Source organism: Thermobia domestica, chromosome 7 (genome assembly GCF_964235325.1).
Source record: "Thermobia domestica chromosome 7, izTheDome1.hap1.1, whole genome shotgun sequence".
NCBI classification, from domain to species: domain Eukaryota; kingdom Metazoa; phylum Arthropoda; class Insecta; order Zygentoma; family Lepismatidae; genus Thermobia; species Thermobia domestica.
Window position 1 is genome coordinate 81,444,283 of NC_137460.1, and position 23,076 is coordinate 81,467,358.

The 23,076-nt window shown below is 34.9% G+C and overlaps 1 protein-coding gene across 1 annotated transcript in view; it reads right to left on the minus strand.

Annotated features, from left to right (window-relative positions):
- The window catches only part of Gorab (Golgin, RAB6 interacting), a 144,639-nt gene that overhangs the window by 109,102 nt on the left and 12,461 nt on the right, over positions 1–23,076 (minus strand). The window lies entirely within an intron of this gene.

Genomic DNA, 23,076 nt, shown 5'->3' on the forward strand with positions numbered 1-23,076 from the left:
TAAGAAAAGACTGGTTTGCCTTGTTTCTATGAGCAAGTCCACTTATTCTCGAGTTTATCTTTGCATGTTTTGTGATGCCAATAAAAAGTTATGCAAGAACTTCTGAACCACATTCAATCGTTAATTTGCAATTCTTTAGCTTCTATTGCGCTGTAAAGTAACTTTTGCTTTCTTCTTTTCATGCAAAGTGTTTTTATTGAAACCAGCGACGTAGGAAGAAGCTCGACCCTCCTCCTTAAGAATAAAATATATTGTTCATACATTTTAAATTTGAACCTGACCTGCTCCTTTACTAAATTTCGCTAGTCATCCCAATTTTCCCTATAACTTGGCACAGACTTCGAATATGAAAAAAAGAAGGTACAGTAGTTATTTTTACTTTCGGGCAACAATAAGAGAGAAAAAAAGTAGTGATCTACTAGAAAGAAAAAAAAACGCACCATATTTCAACAAGTTTACGCGTTTTATAGCCCCTATATGCCCCCCCAAAAAGGAATTTTGCATTATGTTTGTCCGTTCGTTCCAATGTACACTCGCACAGAAGCAATACCTTTCACCGTATCCATACCAAATTTTAAACTTTTTTTTTTTCATTTTCTCACAAATAGTTGTATCAATTTTGTTTCTATTTAGTATCGTAACCTGATTCTTTATCATTAAAATCCAACATATAATATGGTATAAATAATTTTTCTACGAAAAATCCAGAATGAGTAGTTTACGCATGGAGGTAAATTCTATTTTCTCAAAAACGACTAACGTGATTTTGTTCATGGTACACTGATCAGCCGAAACATTATGACCACCCTACTTTTTGAACGAAATATCTGGGCTGACGTATGAGTTACGGGACGAAAGAACCGCTCGCCGAAAGTGACTTCTGTGGTTCTGACCACAGAAAACTGACAACACTGCAGCTCCACCAGTTTGAACGTCTCGAGCCAATGTGCCATTTTAAAACAACTCTCGTCCCAACGTGTACAAGACAAGAAAAAGTGGAAGTTATATTAGTAATGACATAGCAGCAATTTTAAGCCAGTTGGGGTATCTGAGAATGTTACGGACATTTTGATTGGCTAATCGTCTGTTCGAGCGAGACGAGATGAGAAGAAGTATGTTAATATGTCCTTTATTTTTTATCTTGAAAGTACTTGCACTCTATGTACTCTCGTTGAAGTAATGAATGTTTTAATTATTCTAAATGAAGTATAAGGGTCCAACTGCAATTCAACTTTATTTATCACGCAACATTGCGGCTTTTACAGGTACTTTACGAACAATTACTATCTTTAATACATGTAATTACGTAATTACACAAGGGGGCGCGGTGGCTCAGTGGTAGAGCGTTCACTTCCTGTGCTTGGAGTCACTGGTTCGATCCCAGCTTGCGTCATGTGGACTTTGTGGTGGACAAACACCATGCTCGTGGGTTTCCTCCCACTTTCTTCATTCCACCATCTCATTCATTTCTCATCAACACCGTCTCCTTTATCCTAACTGACATAACCGTGGGACGTAAAACTTAGATTCCATTTCATTTGCATTTCTAATTACACAAGCCTATGATAGCAATGTACCGGACATTGAAGTACATACAGCCTCATTACTCTTCTGTCGCCTTTTTGCGCACGTAACATTGAAAGTACTTACTTTTGGTACTTAACACTCATTACCTGCACTTAGGTATAATCGTGGACGTAAAACTTAATGATTTCATTTCATTTTCATTACCTGCACTTAATTTCTGTACTTACTGTATTGGCTACAGGGCCAATACAGTAAGTACAGATTGGTTACTGTATTCATAACCTTGTCAGTACTTACAATCTTATTACTGTTATTTAAGTTGTCTTTTTGCGTATGTAGTTTCATTGCTGAACTGTAATTGAAGTCGATGAAAACCCATAATATATGTTTTAAAGTTGTGGCATTGCGCTAATTACTAACGTGGCATTGCGCTAATTACTAAACTATTACATTTGATAACAATGTACAGCTAAAAGGTATACTCACTCTTCTCGGGTGGTGGGAGCATAACTTTTTCTTTGAGGACAATTGAAGACACGCTGTAGAAAACAATGTAAGTGCCACCTTGAAATTGTCCCACTTCCTTTATTTTTCAAATACGTTTATACCTTAGATTTTCATACTTCGTTTATATGCTAGGTTGTATTTCTAAACAATAGTATTTTCTATTTTGTGACGCTTGGGTACAATTGACTATATTTTTGTCTCTACTGTTACAGTAACTATTGTTTTTGGCGCTTACATTGTTTTCTACAGCGAGTCTTCGATTAATTTCCAAGGTCAAAGTCTCTTCGGTTTAACCGCTTCGTATTCTGTTATATTCTTATGTAGAATTTGTTTTATATGCGAGAAATGCAAATTATTATTTTTTGCAGTTGTTTAGTAGAATTATCGTAATGCTAATTTCAGGTAATTACGAAGTTATTTTGTTGCGTATTATGATCCCATTTAATTGTGCTAAGAATTAATACATAATTAATATTTAATTGTAATGCATTCGACATAATACGGCGCAGTAATTCTTTTCATTGACAGGAAGGGAGAAGGAAAAACTTGAACGAACTCTTTTTTCTCTATTCCATAGATGGTCAACAAAAAGTTCCCGAGGGACAGTGGCGTATTTACGATTTTCTTTCGGGGGGGGGGGGCTTTGCTAACTTTCGGAAAGAGCTATGCCTGAAAATGTGAAAATTCTGCAAGATATTTCATATATTTTACTATAGTAAGTAAGATTTCGGGGGGGGGGGCTTAAGCCCGGAATCCCCCCTAAATACGCCACTGCCGAGGGATCTGTATTAATTTCTTTCTTGTTTTGTATTGCCTGACCGAACGGTTCAATTACATCTTTGGAATGTCTGCAGTATGTAATCTATTGAACTAGTTATAATGTGCTGCAATTCCCCATGCCGTAAACGTTGTCAACACCTAGTGGCCCACTTGCCAGTAAATATCGATTGCCGATATAGCGAAGCGTCGAAGAATTGCCGCTAGTGTGCCACTAGTAGCAGAGTTTCGTCGAGTCGAAACATAGCTATCTAGAGTCGGGGTGTTGAAGTTACCACCGCGCAGCAGTTAGGACTTCATTTTGGTCCGCGCTCCTTCGATTCGTCGCGGAGAGACCAACACGAACTATCGCCAGTCATGTGCATGCGGTTATATATTAAAGTTTTCCTGACGAATTGTTCCTAAAGTGAGCTCCGGGGATCAAGAGTAACTCTTACCTTTACACCATGAAGTGAAAAATCTTGAAATGAGTGCGTATAAATGTATGAATTCAGATGGTAACTGTCGCCGATCATTAGAAAGTGAATATGGGGAACTATGAAGTGAAGTAAATAGACGCGTGTCATTTTGTTATAAAATTACATAGCGAATGCATTTTATCTGATCCCAACGTTTATCGTCGAATATACATGGTTAAAGGAGCGCTCTGATTATTCAAATTAAAAAGACTTCAATGATTTATCCCTCCTACAAGCGATGTTTTCTTCATCGCCTCCGTCACGCAGCTAGTAATCATAAAGTTGGTAGTTCGCGCCCACTCTAGAGTACTTTTTTTTTTACTTTTTTTTAAAAAAAAAGTTTTTGACACCTTAATGTAAACAAATCACTTATATAGGCGATTTAACGTATTTTGGAAGGAATAATTTTGTGGTTCTTTGGCGTTCCGTCGCGTCTCTGCCGCTGGTGGTATAATTTTCAAAACAGAAGTGGGGCCACCGCGAATCGTCACTGTGGAGCCGCCAATTTTTGGTGAGATGTCGTTAGCTGCCCATCGGTGGTTCACCAACGCTTACGGCATGGGGTTGTTATCATCGTATTGTCATAGGTATATAATGAAAACTCAGCGCCATGAACATTAGATTCATGAGACGGAAGAATAATGACATTTATATTAATTCATTTCGACATGCATTTATAAATTGGTGGTATGATAATGTAGAAGAAAACGGGAGAACCCCGAGTACAACGTTTTGTACTATAAATACGATGAAGGCATTTCGTTTCAGATGTGACTTATCTTTATGGAGAGCACTATTTACTGTTTTCCTGACAACAACTTGAAGTGTAGGTACCAAACATTTCATTACGACAGAAACGTATTATAGGTGCGAATAATGTTGAAATAATTATAACATGATATAGTACAGTTAACGGATAATTCTTTTGATTAAAACATTGTATACGGAATCAGATTTCTTTTTATTTTAACTGATAGCATAGTACATTAGGTTGAATGAAACGAGCCGAGAATAATAAGTTGTATTAACTAAGTTGATTGGATAGTTGTAAATTTTCAACACCGAAAACCCTTTTTTTTTTTTTTTTTTTTGTTAACCCTTTTGAGACTTTCACTTTTCAAGGTAAATTTTAGACTTTCAGTCAAGCAGCCATTACGTCCAGACTATATATCGTAGGATCATGGTTCATACCGAGTTTTGTTCGAAATGAAGCAGTGTTTCCAACCTACGCCAAAAATTCCCACCCAAAGTTGGAAAAACAGAAATGAAAAAAGTGTCCTCGTTTATCGCGAATATCTCTCCTCAGGTAACGACATGAACATGCGAATGGTACCAAAAAATAAATAAAAATGCTTCATTGTGAAGAGAATGAGGTACGAAGAATGGTCCGAAGAAAAATAGTCTTGATGTTCTAGCTGATTCACCAATTTTCCCTGAATAGTACATTTTCAGTCAATTTTTATTCAATCAGCATCAGCATAAAGATTATTCATTGTAGGAACATGAATCGTACCTCGTTTTCTTTGGAATGAATCCGTCTTTCGAATGGTACCATGCACCTGAGAGAAAATTCCCTAAAAAGATTTTTTTTGAAAAATCCCTTTTTTCAATGTTTGGGCCTCTCTGAGCACCTCCTGTGTTAACGCTCGTATTTCAAAATCACCTAAAACATACTACATAGTGTATGTAATAGCTGTGCAAAATATCAATCTTATATCTTGAAAATTGAGGGAGGAAAAAATTATTAACCTATATGGAAAGAATATCCCACTCTACCCTACATCATAAAATATAACATGGTGTTATACAAAAATTTCCTGACACATCGCTTTTTATCCGAAATCACTATTTTCCAACTTTGAGCCCCTCTGAGCCATCCCTGCGTTAACACTCAGGTACACGATACCTGAACGAGGTACGATTCATGATTTTAGGATAAATGGTGATAATACTGTAGATACTTTACTAAATTAATTGTATAAAAATGTACAAATAGGGGAAACATCCACAAATTCGAAATTTTTTGACACATCCCTATTTATCCTAAAATCATGAACCTTACTTTGTTCTCTTCGGAGTGACTCAGGCTTTCAAGCGGTACCACTCGCATTACCCTATCGTGTACCTAAGGAGAGAAATTACCCAAAAAGGGGATTTTTTCCAATTTGGACGAGATTTTACTGCTTCTGTGCACAGTAGGGAAATTTAAATAGTACAGTTGAAAACCTTGCTTCATTAGGAACACAATGACATTACAAACCGTGATCCTAGGATAAATAGGGATGTGTCAGAATTTTTTTTAAAACTAAAATTTACAATTTTTCCCCTTCTTGAATGTTTGTGACATCACTACCCCCAGGAATCGCATGCATGACTTCAAAATGCCAATGTAACATGTTCTTTAATGCTTCCAAGCTTGAATGACTACAAAAACCTGGTGTGAAAAGCTTTACTAGATATTTATAAAGCAAATTCCGAAGGTCGATGCCATGATACAGAGCTGTACCAAAAGTCCCCAAAGGGTTAATAGTGTATGAAAGAGTAGACTAGTAAAGGAGATATATGTAATAGGAAGTACTGTACGTTAAGGACAACTTCGGCATCACCTGAACAGTGTAAAAATAGCGACTCTCTTTTGTTAGTCAATACAAAAGATAGGGACAGTTAACCGCCAGCGCAGGTAGCGACATCTAATAATGCGATTGCTTATTATTACGATTAGCGTTATACACAGATTGAATCATTTGATTTATGATAAGGGATACCACTTTGAACTCTATAGTTCGGTTAAATTATTTTACATTAGAAACTTCTCTTGGCGTCAGATAGAAGACAAGCAGCGCCACTCGCGACAATTATTAGCCTCACTGAAATATTGGGAATTAGCATGACAGAGACCGAAACGTCTTACGTTTATAATAATGAGTAAGACTATCTAATTATGGCACCTAGAAGATTATGCAACAACTCATAAGTGTTTTGAGGGTTGAGGGTTTCTAATATGATTTGTATTTTTTGGTTGCGAACTGTAATACGGGATTGTTCTAAACTATAGAATATTTTATTATTTTATAGATGATGATGTTTTATTACATACTTAAGTACTGATTGAATGTGTTGTTTTTTCTTCATGCTCTTGAATTAAGACGAAGAGAATATGAGTTAGAAAATAGTCAGTTTAATTTATGGAATAGTAATGTTATAGCAGTTAGGGTATCTGCTGAAAATCTTACGAGGGGAAAAACAACCTTACAATATACCAATTATTGAAACTACTAACTAAGAAATAACTATGATAATGAAACCCCAAGATTGAATGTCGTATTGACTTTGGTCCTTAATCAAATGGATTTAGTTTCTACCTTGTATTCCTATTTCTGACAGGCCCATTTAATTATTGTTTTCTCATCTGCGAATTGGTTCTTACTTTTTTTCATTCTGGCTAAAGGGCCTGCACACGCGAACCTCTTAGTAATGACCATAACATTGTTAAGTAGACGGTATAAAATAAACTATGCAGCTCATCATTATGACGTTTCTACCATTCCATCATTTCCGTCTCTCTCGGATTTGAATATTCGCATCAGAATTATATTTCAAATACTTTCACTTTATATTTTTCTCTTAGATTAAGCGACTGTTTCGCAAACGTACAGCATAACAAGTATAATCTTTTTTTTTAAATATATTTTAAGCTTTAAACTCTTTGACATAATTCGTGACGAGAAAAGAGCTTGGATTCAATAACATCATGAATTTCTGTTTACAGTTGGCATTTAATTTCTTCATGGACATGGTCTTTGGTTTGATCTTGGATATTTGAAGGTATCCACTTTGTGAAACGTTACTTGATATTTTAACGCAGAATCTTTAATTTGCAGTATTATGGTCACTTTGAATTTTCATGTATTTAGTTTTTTCTGCATTTAGTTCTCTTTCCATGCTGTTGTACTTCTCTTTCCATATTCTAAAAGCTGAAATATCCAAGCTGGAAGCATTTGAATTATACTGTATCATGGACCGAAAGGAAAAGGAATGAAGACGTATTAAAAGAAGCCAATGAAAGACGGACAGGTCATAAAGATAATACGAAAAAGAAGAAATAGGATGTTTGGCCATCTTATTCGGCATTCCGATTGGATCACCGTGTTAATAGAAGGAAAGGCAGAAGGAAAACCAGGAAGAAGGCCAAGGATAGAATATCTAGATGCAGTTACGAAGAGGAGACCTTATCAAAATATTAAACAGCTCTCCCAAGAGAGAGATAAGTTTTAAAATTTCCATGTTGCCCACCAACCTATGGTTGAGGTGAAGAAGCTCTTAATAAATCCGCTGCACTTCTTCCTCTTCTAGCAAGTTGTCATCATTAGCAGGAGCCATAATTTGGTATCATTCAGATGTAGGCCATAGTTGCTATCTTTATTATTCTTATAGCGTATTCTACAATAAAATTGAATAATAATAGCGACAACGCATCATATGAGGTTTTGTTGCATCACTCATAGTACTGCACATCGCTCGGATGTCATTATAGGTCAATATATGGCCAGCTTTAGACAATTAATAACCTAAAATTGTTAATAGGTGCACAAAACTTAATTGTTTCCACCTTTTTCACCACTTGCATAGAAATGGATTCTTCGCAATCAAACTTTACGTTTAACGTCATCGTTTATCCTCTTTTTATCTGTATGTTTCTTTACACTTTATTATTGTTCCGAAGACAACTTCACTGCAATATGTGTTCTTAGTGACGTATACTTCTAAGAAAAAATTACTTAGTTCTTTTTTCTTTACTGTGCTTATTATTTTCTTATTTATTAAAATATAGTAAGTACAGGCTATACCTTATTGTAGAATTTCATAGAAAATCATGTGTAACTCTATACGATTGAGATTTTTTTAAAACAATAATAAGATATGCTTGTAAGTATACTTTTATTTCGTTCAGGAAGAATTTTCCCCTAAGCTTGAAATGGAAAAGTTTTATGGATCAATCATACCTCAGATTATACAATGGCTATTGAAAATCGGATTTACCTGGGTAAATGTGTCGATACACAAGGAATTTTAATTCTTTGATAATGTTTAATGGATCATTAAATCATATTACGACTTCTTGTTACATTCAATTTGTCTCTTGTTTGTGACAGCTCCCGACAGCGAAGCTTGGACAACTGTATATATCCTTTTTAAGTCTTCTGCTTAGCCCTGTTCGAAAATGAGTTTCTTTTCGTTCTTTACTAGTAGAATTCAAGGAAGCAGAAGCTGATTTAATTTTGAATGTTGTATTTGCCACAATTAGAGTTTAATTATTTGTATCTGCTTTAATGTAGAGCATATGTTTAATACAGAACATGGCACTTTTATTTTCACACGTATTATTTCATTTCCACATTTGATCATGTATGGCACCTTCAGTCCACTATGTATTTACGATACTTTATTTATAATCATGACCATGCCAACCGTTACATTCTTTTTATACGGTTAATTTTGATAAGTTGATAATATTTAATACTTTACTGAGGTGTATTTTATTTCAAATCTGAAGATCGTTGAACCGATTTATGTAGTTAGACATTTATAGAAACCTTTGAGAATTGTATTATGAACATATTTTCAAGTTACAGGAATAGGAAGAAATGGAATGATTATGAAATGAATGTGGAACAAAAAAGTGGAAGGAAACAGAAGACTCCTTAATTTACAGACACGACTGAAATCATAATTACTCATTAAACTATGTGATGAAAAATTACTTTGTTTTATATAATTTAATCCATCATACCCAGTTAAAAATGTGCATGTTCTTCAAAAGTAACGTCATTACACAGGTATTTGAAAAATCTTTGAGTTTTACGTCCCACGATTATGCCGGTTAGGCTAAAGGAGACGGTGATTATGAGAAATGAATGAAATGGTGGAATGAAGAAAGTGGGAGGAAACGGGAGAACCCCGAGAAAACCCACGCACACGGTGTTTGTCCACCACAAGGTTCACTTAGCGGGAGCAGGGTTTGAACCCGAGACCCCATGCACCAGATGTGAACACTCTACCACTGAGCCACCGCGGCCCCCTACACAGGTATTTGAGTAACAATATAAAATGTAAGAAGCTGAATTATGTATTTGGAAAATTTGCTTAGTCACTTAGTCAATTGTTGGCACTTTGATATATGTTTCTTTTTTCTAAGATATGCCTTAAGATTATTTTCAACGACACTTAATGGTTTTGATTGAGTATTGCAATACCCTGTTTTCGTTAAAAAAGAAGAAGAAAAAAACAGTTGCATAAATTACATCATTATCTTTGGCCAAAGATTACATTTTATGAATAATTATTATCTTTAATATATTTGTATTTTTATTATGTATTTATCTATGTTGATTAGTTAGCATAGCTAACATGTAACTTCTTTCGTTCTTTCTCTGTCCACAGGAGCAACACAATACAAATAATCTATGTAAATGTAACCAGGTGTTTCCCCAATCGCTCAACCCTTTCTGCTAGATGATTTTTTTAATTTCTCCCACGCAGCGGCGACACTATCGTGACCCGGCTTTCTGCTTTCCTCCCCTTTATAAGGGAAGCGCTCGCCCCATATCAGAGCTTATACTGAACTCTCTGGTTTCGGTGCTCTCAAGCTGCCTTAGCAGTACCCCTACGCCTTCCACTGGCTAAAGTGATGGCCGGGTAGGTGAATCTGTGGGATTGACAAGAATGATTGTCTTCCCAGAGTTTTTCTAATAATTAGTGACAGTCGAAGTGACGGCTGAAGCCTGAATGGAGGCTAAGATAGTTTATTATTATTATTATTATTATTATTATTATTATTATTATTATTATTAAAGGTAGAGATAGTCGGAGTGGCGACCGAAGCCTAAGTGAAGGCTAAGATAGTTTATTTTTTTTTCTTATTAAAGGTATTGACAGCTAGAATGGTAGCCAGATATTTAAACATTTTGTTAGTGACTTCCAGAGTAGTGGAAGGAGACTGAATAGGATTCAGTATTTTTAACCATTTACCTATCTAAGCACCAAGATATAGTAAGTCAGATATTTTGATACGAAAAGAGATAATGGAGATCGTGAATTTTCCCCTTATTTTCGTTCATCTGGTGGCATCTTTTATTTAACTTGTTGTTCCTGATCTCTTCAGATATTTTACCTCGTCTTTAAGAACACTAGTTCTATTTATTATTTTTATAAAATAAAATTCTTGTTTATCCTGTTACGTAAAGATTTCTTTCCTTTAAGCAAAACTATAAATATTTATCATAATTAGACATAGCCTTATTTTTGCAATATGAAGATCGGAATTGTTAGAAGTTATACCCCTAGACTTAAATACTTCACAGAGCCGAATATTTATTACCAAGAACATTTCGCAAGTACTACATAAGAAAGTACTTAATATATTAATCATTATTAATTAACCCATACAATATAGAATAACAAAATATCAATATATATATATATATATATATATATATATATATTTAAAACATTTTTTCGACTACAGTATCTACCTAGGTATAGTGCAGTAAATAAAGCTCAAATTTTAATGAAGAAAGGAACAAATTAGTAACAAGCTGAGAATTGGTACAGATGTTGGGAATGATGTTCTAAACAACATACTAAAAGTCCCCTGAAATCCCAGGTGACCTTCGCCATATTGGAAAATGGCCGCCGGAAGTGTCAAATGAACAATACCCAGGTAAAAATAGCAATATCTTCGTTATGATTGAACATAAAGAGATAAACTTAGTGTCGTTTTATAGAACATAGATAACACAATATTTTTTAAAGAGAAACAATTTTTCATAAAACGCATACTTTTAGAAATATTTAGGTCTAAAATTCCGAAAACTACCGTCAAACTGATTTAAAATTTTATTGAACTTAGGATGTAATTATTAACAAGTTAAAATTTGACATAGATGTTGATAAAGATTATTTAAATTACATACTAAAATCCCACAACTTCTTCGTTCGCCATATTGGAAAATGTACAAATGTCCGAAGTAATTGAAAGATAATATTTTGTTAAGTGAAATACAAAATCTGGACGGGGCTAAATATTTGAGAAACTGTAAATGCAGTCGATCCGAAGCCAATTGAGATCAATGGTCGTGCAAGGAGGAAATATTATGACGTGTTTAAGGTTGTCCTCCGCCATCTTGGAATCAACTTTTTTATTTTAAATGGCAACATGGTCGTGTGACATTAAACAACATCCTCGTTCGAAGAGAAACTCAATGGTAAGGTTATTTTTCCAAACCCTACAACTGTTTTGAAGTTGTGAATAGATTTAGGATATGTTATATGTGAAATGTGCTGTGCGAAGTTTCGAATTGAAGGATAAAGATAAAGTAAAAAGCAAGCTTTGTAACATCTCATATTACGTATTCTTTAATAACCAAGAAAAGAGAGAGCTAACACACATGAGACCATTACAATCACATGACATGTTCAGCATGCCCACCGTTCTGTTCTATGCATATCCTTAACTTTGAGACACAGTGCTTATGAACTCTGCGAAGCATAGTTGGTGATATTTGTTCACAGACAGTAATGATTCTCCTCTTCAGGTAGCAAATGTCAATAATTTTACACTGGTAGACAATAGCTTTAAGGTGCCCCCAAAGATAGAAATCCACCGGAGGTAGGTCGGGGACCTTGCTGGCCACTCAACTGGTCCATGCCGACCTATCCAGCAACCGGGAAAGTGTTCATTGAGTCATCGATTACATTAAGACCATAACGCCGCGCTGCCCCATCATGTTGCCAATATTGATGAAATCACCCTTCCTCGTCCAGAAGTGGCATACCAGTCTTTTTACGCATATCTCCATATTGCTCAGCATCCAAGGTCCCATCAATGAAAACACGTCCAATAAGTTTTCGCCCCATTCCACACCACCATTACCTTACTTGCATCTTGCATCTATCCAATTAAGATTTCTATTATCTCAGTACCGAACATTTTGGTTGTTAATCTCACCTGTTACATAGAAATTTGCCTCATCACTAGAAACAATGTTATGAGGAAACACTCGGTTACGAGCTATCTGGGCCAACGCCTACTCACAAAACCCTATTGGTCTATCTAAATCAACCTCTGGCAGTTTTTGTTTCAACTTTAATTTTTAGGGGTGCCACTTTTTCCTTTTTAACATTCTTTGAACACTTTTGACACTAACATTATGTTCACTTGATAGACGTGGCACACTCTCCGTACGACTTTTAATCAATACACCCAACACAGCTGCTGATGTGTTTGGATCAGTTGCATTTCGTGGTCGTCCTGATCGAGGTAAATCATCAACATTTTCCTTTGCCATGAATTTGCGGATTAGTTTCCGTACAGCACTGTCTATCACCGGCTCGCGATTAGGATGTCGCTCTTTAAAGACGGATGTTATTGCTTAACTGCGTTCTCCAGCCAAAATAAAGATTTCGATTCTTTCCTCTCGAGTTAGCATCCTGTCCTACCTACAAAAACAAAAACAAAAAAAAAAAAAAAAGGATAAAAGAGTCAATCAGTTCCCGTCTGTACAATGTTCCACACCTACCAAAATTTAAGTCTAAATAATAATATATCCTAGAGTAAATCCATTCACAACTTCAAAACCATTGCAGATTATTAAAAAAGTTTTACCGCAGGATTTCTCGGTATTGGGCAAAATGTTCGGTACAGGGCTAATACAAATCTTAATTAGATAGATGTTTCAAAGATGCAAGGTGCAGGTAAGGTAATGGTGTGGTGTAGAATATGAGGCGAAAAACTTATTGGACCTGTTTTCATTGATGGGACCTATTGGACCTATTTTTATTGATGGAACCTTGGATGCTGCACAATATGGAGATATGCCTCAAAACACTTTATGCCACTTTTGTTGGAAGAGGAAGAGTGATTTCATCACTATTGGCAACATGATGGGGCAGCGCGGCATTATGATCTTAATGTAATCGATGACTCAATGAACACTTTCCCGGTTGCTGGATAGGTCGGCATGGACCAGTTGAGTGGCTAGCAAGGTCCCCGACCTACCTCCGGTGGATTTCTATCTTTGGGGGCACTTTAAAGCTATTGTCTACCAGTGTAAAATTATTGACATTTGCTACCTGAAGAGGAGAATCATTACTGTCTGTGAACAAATATCACCAACTATGCTTCGCAGAGTTCACAAGCACTGTGTCTCAAAGTTAAGGATATGCATAGAACAGAACGGTGGGCATGCTGAACATGTCATGTGATTGTAATGGTCTCATGTGTGTTAGCTCTCTCTTTTCTTGGTTATTAAAGAATACGTAATATGAGATGTTACAAAGCTTGCTTTTTACTTTATCTTTATCCTTCAATTCGAAACTTCGCACAGCACATTTCACATATAACATATCCTAAATCTATTCACAACTTCAAAACAGTTGTAGGGTTTGGAAAAATAACCTTACCATTGAGTTTCTCTTCGAACGAGGATGTTGTTTAATGTCACACGACCATGTTGCCATTTAAAATAAAAAAGTTGATTCCAAGATGGCGGAGGACAACCTTAAACACGTCATAATATTTCCTCCTTGCACGACCATTGATCTCAATTGGCTTCAGATCGACTGCATTTACAGTTTCTCAAATATTTAGCCCCGTCCAGATTTTGTATTTCACTTAACAAAATATTATCTTTCAATTACTTCGGACATTTATACATTTTCCAATATGGCGAACGAAGAAGTTGTGGGATTTTAGTATGTAATTTAAATAATCTTTATCAACATCTATGTCAAATTTTAACTTGTTAATAATTACATCTTAAGTTCAATAAAATTTTAAATCAGTTTGACGGTAGTTTTCGGAATTTTAGACCTAAATATTTCTAAAAGTATGCGTTTTATGAAAAATTGTTTCTCTTTAAAAAATATTGTGTTATCCATGTTCTATAAAACGACACTAAGTTTATCTCTTTATGTTCAACCATAACGAAGATATTGCTATTTTTATCTGGGTATTGTTCATTTGACACTTCCGGCGGCCATTTTCCAATATGGCGAAGGTCACCTGGGATTTTAGGTCCCAACATCTGTACCAATTTTCAGCTTGTTACTAATTTGTTCCTTACTTTTTGCTAATTTGACTGCACTACTAGTTGAAACAATTCTTATTGACATGTATTTTGGTTGTGTATTTTGTTTTTCTAGATCCTACTATTATGATATATTATCCAGTTTGTTACGAATGATTGTTCATCCACTTTTTCGTATGTATTTAATTTGTATGAGGATCTCAAAGAAAGGGAACATGATTATAACCATATCAGATATATCTAGCATTTTGGTACAATTTATGAATGCAAATGAGATCTAACTGACATGAATTGCCTGAACTTTTACACTTCTGTTTAATTATAAAATTATTTTAAAATTTTTAACTTGATACAAATCAAGATAATGTTTGATCATACTGAAAATTCATAAAATACTAATTAAATTTATATTTTTTATCAACCTAACAACACTTGAATGGCGTTGAGTTACAATTTTGTCATTGAAAAAATTCTCTGCAACTTCTTTGCATCTCATCGTCAAATCTGACCCATTAAGTTTAAAATAGTACAATATGATTGCCATTTTGTTATCGACTTACTTGTAATTTGGTGTCTGCATATCTTTAGGATTTCGTTTGTAATATTTAAATTTTAAGACGATTTTGCATTTAGCATCATGCAAAATATTAAATTGCATACATCAATTGCACGTCTCAACAAACACTCTAACAAAAGTTTCTGGAATTTAGTTTAAAAAGAAAAATTAATAACAAAATAGTATAGTAAAAAATGTTAGTGCAAAAGTTAATCAATATTGAAAAGTTTCTGAGTTTTAGTTTATCGGAAAAGTTACAAAATATGTAGCGTTTTTCTACAAAACAAAATTTTGGAATTAATTTTAACAAAAAGTTGATAAAATATTCTAGTAAAAACTTTTTGCGCAAAATTTTTTGTATAGTCTTCTAACAAAAAAGTTTATTTTAGTTTAGTTAAAGAACAATATATATTGTAAATTCCTGCAAGAATAAAATTTCCGGAATTAACTTTAACAAAAAATAATAACAAAATATTGTAGCAAAAAAAAATTAGTGCAAAATTCACTTGTATAGTGTTGTAACAAAAAAGTTACTGAAAAGTTTCAGCATTTTAGTTTATCAGAAAAGTTAAACACTGTGTAGTGTACTTTCTGTTTAACAAAATAGTAAATAAAAATAAGTTTTTGAGTTTCAGTTTATCAGAAAAGTTAAAAAAAATATGTAGTGTAATTTTCTGCAATAAAAAAGTTTCTGGAAATATGTTTAACTAAAGTTAAGAACAAAATATTCTACGGAAAATTTTATTGCAAAATTTTTGTATGCGGTATATGGACTTCCAATTTAATAGCTCAAGCTGGTTCGACGTACACATGTACGGACCCTCATTGCGCTTCTAGAGGCGTTCAACGTACATGGATACGTCCTGTGTACTAGTGACGAATTATGCATATTCTGCCATCCGTTTTTCCCACATGAACGAAAACGCATGTCACTCAAGAGTTGACTGCAATGTGCTGCCAACTATTGGTTTTCCTTCTTATTGCATGAAATTATATTCAATTTTGTGACTTTATGCGAAAATTGCTGTTTTGGTGATTTAAAATTACCGCCTCTCGCAGCGTTTAATGGGTATTTATATTTCCTCTAGAAGGAAAGAGGAAAGGCTATAAAAGGATGAGGTTACAATTGTTATAATGGGATGATCATATCTCAAAAATCCCTTAAAGTTAGAAGCATAAAATTTGGTACTTAGACTTTTCATTTAAAATGATTAAAGATGTGTTTCAAGCGACTTTATATATATATATTTCTACTAAGGAAGAAAAAAGGCCGGTAGGTAAAAAGAGTGAGAGTTGCAATGCTGGTATTTCATGCTGGCAATTCAGTCATTACATGAGTCTGGTAGGACGCAGAATTGACTTTAACGTTTCGCTTCACCTTTCGACGACACAGTTTGCCCTTGTATGAAAAACAGGCCACACAATCATGAACCCTTTTGGGAAACTCTCTCCGCACTGGTGGAAAAACGTGCTTAGCATAGCACAGTTTGGAAGCGTGTAATATAGAACCGATATTATCACGAACTTTAAACGTACAATTTACAGCATAAGAGGATTGAAATGCACATTTAAAACACATTCATTGTGGTATATTACGGCTGATAAACTGAATTCAAAGTAACATAAGTTAATAGCATTTTATGTTCAACATAATTATAAACTGCTTGCAATATGTAAGTGATATCAACAAGGCATGAAATTATTTTATCACCTTCACAACAATTCACAGCTACGTCCCATTTCTCGAGTTGAAACGGTACCATCCCTACTGTGACAACTACAGTATACGTACAAATTTGGCAATGACGCATTATGGCGTTCTGCTCAAGTTTCAACCTAAAATCTATTTCCTTAAATATAGAATAATATTTGAATGAAATGTAAAAAGCAAAAACGCTCAAACTATATTCCTATTTTGTGAGGAGAGTTACTTTAAATTACTACAGACACATGCGACGGTTGTTACTTGAATTCTAAGTCTAACCAAAAAATATTACAATTAGACACGTAAAACTTTTAGGTCCTATTTTTTAAACCTTCCTATGATGTAATAGCAAATTTGGTATCAATATCGACTTTTATTCTGTTGTTACAGGTCCAGAAAGACAGAAGAGTATGCAAAGTGTGACCAAATGGAGAAATTGGAAGGCAAGAGCTGTTATTGAATATCTCCACAAAAAGTTTAAAGCCGCAGGAGATACACGCTGACATAGTTGCTACTCTAGGTGATAGTGCCTCTTCATATGCAGCAGTGAAGAAATGGGCAGCCAAATTTAAGAGGGGAGAACCTCCATTGAAGATGATACTTGATCTGGAAGACAAGTGAAAACACCAACTCACGAGAATATTGACAATGTGCATGAAATCATCATGAATGATCCGCGAATGACCATCAGGCAAAGTGCTGAGACAACTGACTTATCTACTGTAAGCGTTGACCGAATTATCAACCAGCATCTCGGAATGAGCAAGGTTTCTGCGAAATGGACGCCAACACTTTTGACACCTGATCAAAAGCTCACTAGACGCAACATTTCATTTCTTCATCTCTTCTGGACAAATCCAAATGCCTTTCACACACGATTCATAACAGTACATTAGACCTGGGTCCACTATTACAAACCAGAGTCCAAACAAAGTTCCAAGTAGTCGAAACACTCCTCATCCTCCCTTCCGGAGAAAGCCAAGTCAGTGGCCTCAGCAAGAAAACTGATAACCACAGTTTTCTGGGATTCCGACGCGATAGCGATGGTGGATTATCTTCCAACGGGGCAAACAGTGACCGAGGAGTACTATTCTGGTCTTCTACGATAGCTGCGTGATAATATTCGGCAGAAGCGTCGTGGGAAACTGACAGCAGATCTGCTTCTCCACCAAGACAATATCTGTAGCCACAAGTCAGTCAACGCAATGGCAACAATTCACGACTGCGGCTACGGATGGTCCAACATCCACCTTATTCGCGTGATTTAGCACCTTCTGACTTTCGTTTCTTTGCAAAGCTTAAAAAGAAGTTGGAAGGTTCTCATTTTGACACTGACGATGACGTCATGCATGCCGTAGATAAAATTTTGCACGCCTTCAACAAAATCATTATTTACCAGCGGCATTAACGCACTTAAACATCGACGAGCAAAATACCTTAGCTTGTCAGGGGACTATGTTGAAAAGGAACACAATCCATAAACTCTCTGCTGCTCCGTTCATAGGTAGGCTTAGAACTTTTGTAACAGCCCTCGTAAATATAAATTAAAAAAAAAAAAAAAAAGTCACAGAACTGAACACAAGTCTAGCACGATCTAACAGCAAGCTCAATCTTGCGTGCTCTTTTAAAAACAAATAAATTTCCTCGCCCCTTTTTTATTTGTTAATTTTTTAGATGTCAGAATACATAACCAATGGAAACACTATCTTGTGGTTGGAACGTAACTTTATTTTATAGTGCAATATGTGGCGTTTCGTTACGCATTAGTTAAGGCAATTAACTACTGTCTGTACTGACTTCCACATGAAAGCGAATTTTATGGTCCATATGGTGCAAATCGAATATCATAAAAGTATTTCTCAAAATATCATGGAAGTGTTACAATTAGACACTACAACTTAAACTAAATTTGAACGACTTCAGAGAAATAAACAAAATGAGAGAGAAAACAGAGGAAGTTGAGTTACAGGGAAAACATTGTAAATATTGAAAACCACTGAAAAACACGACACTCAATTGTGCACCGTATTAATAAGCACGGTTTGATATAAAAGCTGAATCGAAATTCATGAATAGAAAGAAGAACAAATACAGATGCCTCTATGAACGCCATCTGATACCTGAACGATCAGAATTTGTGTTCACACTTGGTAGGACTAAGAGTGTGACAAACTCGGAGTGATTTTCTATCGTCCTCAGAACCAGGGACATTGAGATGGCTGGGCACGAGAATTCAAAGGAAGCTTTCAATGGTAGTGGCCGGTTACGGCTACAGTGGGAAGTTTCCCATTCCCCTATATCAATGCAGCTTACTATCGGGACAACATTTTACATTATTTACGCCGGCCTGATTCCAATCCGGTGGTGTAAATACACCAACAAGACTGTTATCCATCAGATAACGCTCCAAGTCATACTGTCCGCCCTATTGTCGCCAATAAGAACATACAACCAGCGAGACTGTATTGAATTTATCCATATTACGGCATATCGGTGAAATTAAACCGATAAATCTGCAATTGAACTTCACTACACTAGCCCATCGTATTGTGAATGCTCCCACAATATGATAGCCATAAAGCGCCCAATTCATAAAGTGGGTTTTTTGGTGGCTAAACAACGTGTGCGTGGGTTTACTCGTGATTCTCCTGTTTTCTTTCATTTTAGTCATTCTACCATTATCATCCATCTCATTATGTTTTCGAAGAAGACAAGAGTGCAGCGAATGATGAGTAGAACAACGTAACTAAATGAAAGTGGGAACGTTGAAAAAATATTGAAAAATGCTGTCTTAACATATTTTAACTTCGAATTGTTTACTTTAGTTTGTCTTTGTCCTGTTGATCAACACAGTTAAGTACTTGAACTTATAACGATAACATTTATAAATGAGTATGCTGACATGGACAACACTCCCGGACCGGGACTGGCCATTTTTCTTTATGGCCAGACCTGAACATTTAACTTGTTAAATTTTGTGGCTAGACATATATAAACATGTTTTTCTAGGCAGTTCTGATATAAAGAAGCCATTGATAGTGGATGTATTCTCAACTGTAAGGAAGGAATTCTGTGAAAAATAAAAAGGTAAACGCAGAAAATCTTCGGAAAATACATCAGTTTAAATATATTTTATCTTAAGTGTTATTATTGAACATTTAGTGAGTAAACTACGTTTTAATTAGTTCCAGAAATTATAATATACCGAACTTAGGGCTAATATAATATATAGATGTTATATATTAAAAATGGTGCCAAACTCACGGGAACTTTTGAGACTAGCTGGAAGTTAAATATACCATTCTCAAATTTATAATCAAAAACGTAGTATATGTTACTTCGAAATAAAAAGGTATATAAATCTGCCAAATAATGGTGATAATTCTTGTGATCGAATTGAAGATATTAACACGTCATCAACAGAATCAATGTCTAGTCTGGCTGAAATGATTCATCAATTAGGGCAATCGATGACTCAAAAATTGTCTGGATTGAACACATGATTCATCAAGTAACCGAACAAAATGATACCCGGATTGAACAAACGACCCAGCAAGTAATGGAACAATTAAATACAAAATTAGAGCGAACTGATACTAAAATAAGAATTGATACTTCAAAGATTTAAGGTTATGCAAGGTTCAGTCAACGTAGTGCAAATACAAGCCAATGAAAATTAAGCCAAATAAGGAAGCTCCAAGAAGATGTGCTAGCTCTTAAAGAAAAACTTGAAACGTATGAGTGTAGACACATCCCAGTGGTCAAAGCAGCAGATTTGACACCTTAAGCACCTGAGAGTCGGTTACATAAAGAGGATCATCATTCCCCTGTTTATACACATCCAACTGATGAATCCGTTTCTAATGTGGAAAATGAGGGAGAAGACAGAAGATTTATAGAAAATATGGATCCTCATCTCTATGTGCAAAAGGATATCCCAACTCACGTGAAATATAGTAAAGTAAGGAATCTTAATTTTCATTTTAAGTTTAGTGAGGTGAGACGAATGACCAAATTTAGTGGCAGGTCAGATGATGTACCAGCAACTGTTGTCTTGGAAAAATTTGAGGAAGAGTGTGACTTAATTGGAATACCTAAGGCACAATTTCTTAGAATCATACCACATATCTTATTGCCTCCCTGTTCTGTTTAGCACAAAGCAATAAAAAAAAAACAAATTACATGGCTACGCAGATTTCAAAATTGCCTTGATATCCAATTTCAAAAATGATCTTATGTTAGTCAATCGTGACGCGCAGGTCAGAAATAGACGTCTCGATCCAAAGGTCGACAAAAGTGTCACTGATTTTGTAATATCAGCTTACAATGACTTAAAAATTCTAAATCCTTTTCAACAAGAATTGCGTATAATAGCATCGATATGGATGTTATTACCTTCCAGATTACGACACACCTTAATTTCATCCCAATGTGTTAATTTCAATCATTTACTTGTAATAGTACGGAATATACGAAAATCAAATAGATACTGAATAATAGTAACAAAATCCGACCTAATCAGGTGGCTATTCACAATGTTAACATCAAAATGAATACCGAATGCAACACAAGCTGTGATTTTAGATGTATGTGGAATGGTAACAGAAATATTCGAGATAATGTGCATCAAAATAATGAATTCCACACTATGCGAAATCATAGTCAAGAATGGCTAGTAGTACTTTTCGAGTTGGTACCAATATCGCAAGCGATGACGTACTAAGAAATCATGCATGGCAAGGCTATACGAAATTTGAGGAAAGAATGCGCTATGCAATGTGACATGAGTCAATCGTTTAACAGTAATACTAGATAGTAGATGTGGCTGGCGTGGAGCAGAGTATAAACCCGCGTCAGTAACCTATTTTCATAGTTACCAAAAATAACTGTATAACTGTATTGAAGTGTTTTGCAGTATAATGACATATAAACCAAGTCAATATGTGGTTCCAATAAAGAATTATAACTGATTGAAGTTGTAAACACTATAGAGAATCACCCTGTATATTGATTAATGAAGGAAATACAATAATGGATCGATTAATTTTAGCAATGTTTAACGCTACTTCGTAATGCGCCTTCACGTGTATGAATGTATGATTATGAATAATTAAATATATAATGAATATATGAATAATATTATAAAATAAGGAATAATTGTAAAATATAAAAGGAATGTGAATATTTTATAGTGATATTTTATGTATGAAGGTCATTCGGAAAGTAAGCGTATGTCATGTAAATAGTACTATAAATCTTATTATAATCCAGGATCCTTTGTTAATTTTTATAAAGCAATCAAATTAACAATTCCCATTCGTTGGAAAGCCAATTTATGTAACGGTAACGTTTATAAGTATGTATATATTGATATGGACAACAGTCCGGATCGTATATCATTTTTCTTTATGGCCAGACTTGTTAAATTTCTCATTTAACTTGTTAAATTTTGTGACCAGACATGTATAAACATGTTTTTCTAGACAGTTTTGATATAATACCAGGTACATAAAGAAACCATTAATACTGGATGTATTCTCAATTATAAAGAAGGAATTTTGTGAAAAATAAAAAAGTAAATGCAGAAAAACTTCAGAAAATACATCAGTTTAAATATATTTTATCTTGAATGTTATTATTGAACATTTAGTGAGTAAACTACGTTTTAATTAGTTCCTGAAATTATAACAGAGCGAACTTAGGGCAATATATAGCTGTTATTAAGTACGTTGACTAATTGCGGTTGGTTACTTTTAAAAAACGGAATAAGTAAGTTTTCTTATTTTCTTTATTTTTAGAATTAGTTTCTTTAACTTGACTAATGGGAAATATAGTTACTTCAATAAGTACAAGTAGCAGTTTCACGTGTACACCTGGTTCGGGTATGGTGTGATATTTTCTCCAGTGATAGTATATTTCTACCAATTACGGTTTTAATAGAGAAATTATAGTGGAGATGAAAAATACTCCTGGGACTTTTAACTGATTACAGAAAGCCGCATCTCGCTATCTATTACCGCTTTAATTTATATAGATCAACCTTAAAACCAGAACTGGGATATTTCTGCCACTTCTGGCTTGAATAAAGGGTTAAGGGAGCAGATGCTTAGAACTCTAAATCGATTCCAAAAAGCAGCTTTTCGCTATCTCTTATAATTTTTTCTCCAGAACAATATTGAAACCAGAAGTTGTAGTTGATTTCCACTACTTTCGAGAGTTACGAATGGAGATGAAATGTATTCTTGGGATGTTTAATCGATTAGAGGAAACCGCTTTACGCTACCTATGATCGTTTTGGCTCTATGATATCAACGATAAAACCTAAAATGGTTGATTTCTACCACTTCGGGTTTGAATATTCCCTTCATAAACGAACTTGATTCCTAATTCTTGATCCTCTATATCTTGGCCAAAATTGATGGTGATCTATTCAGTAGTTCTTGAGGTTCTTCTCCCAGA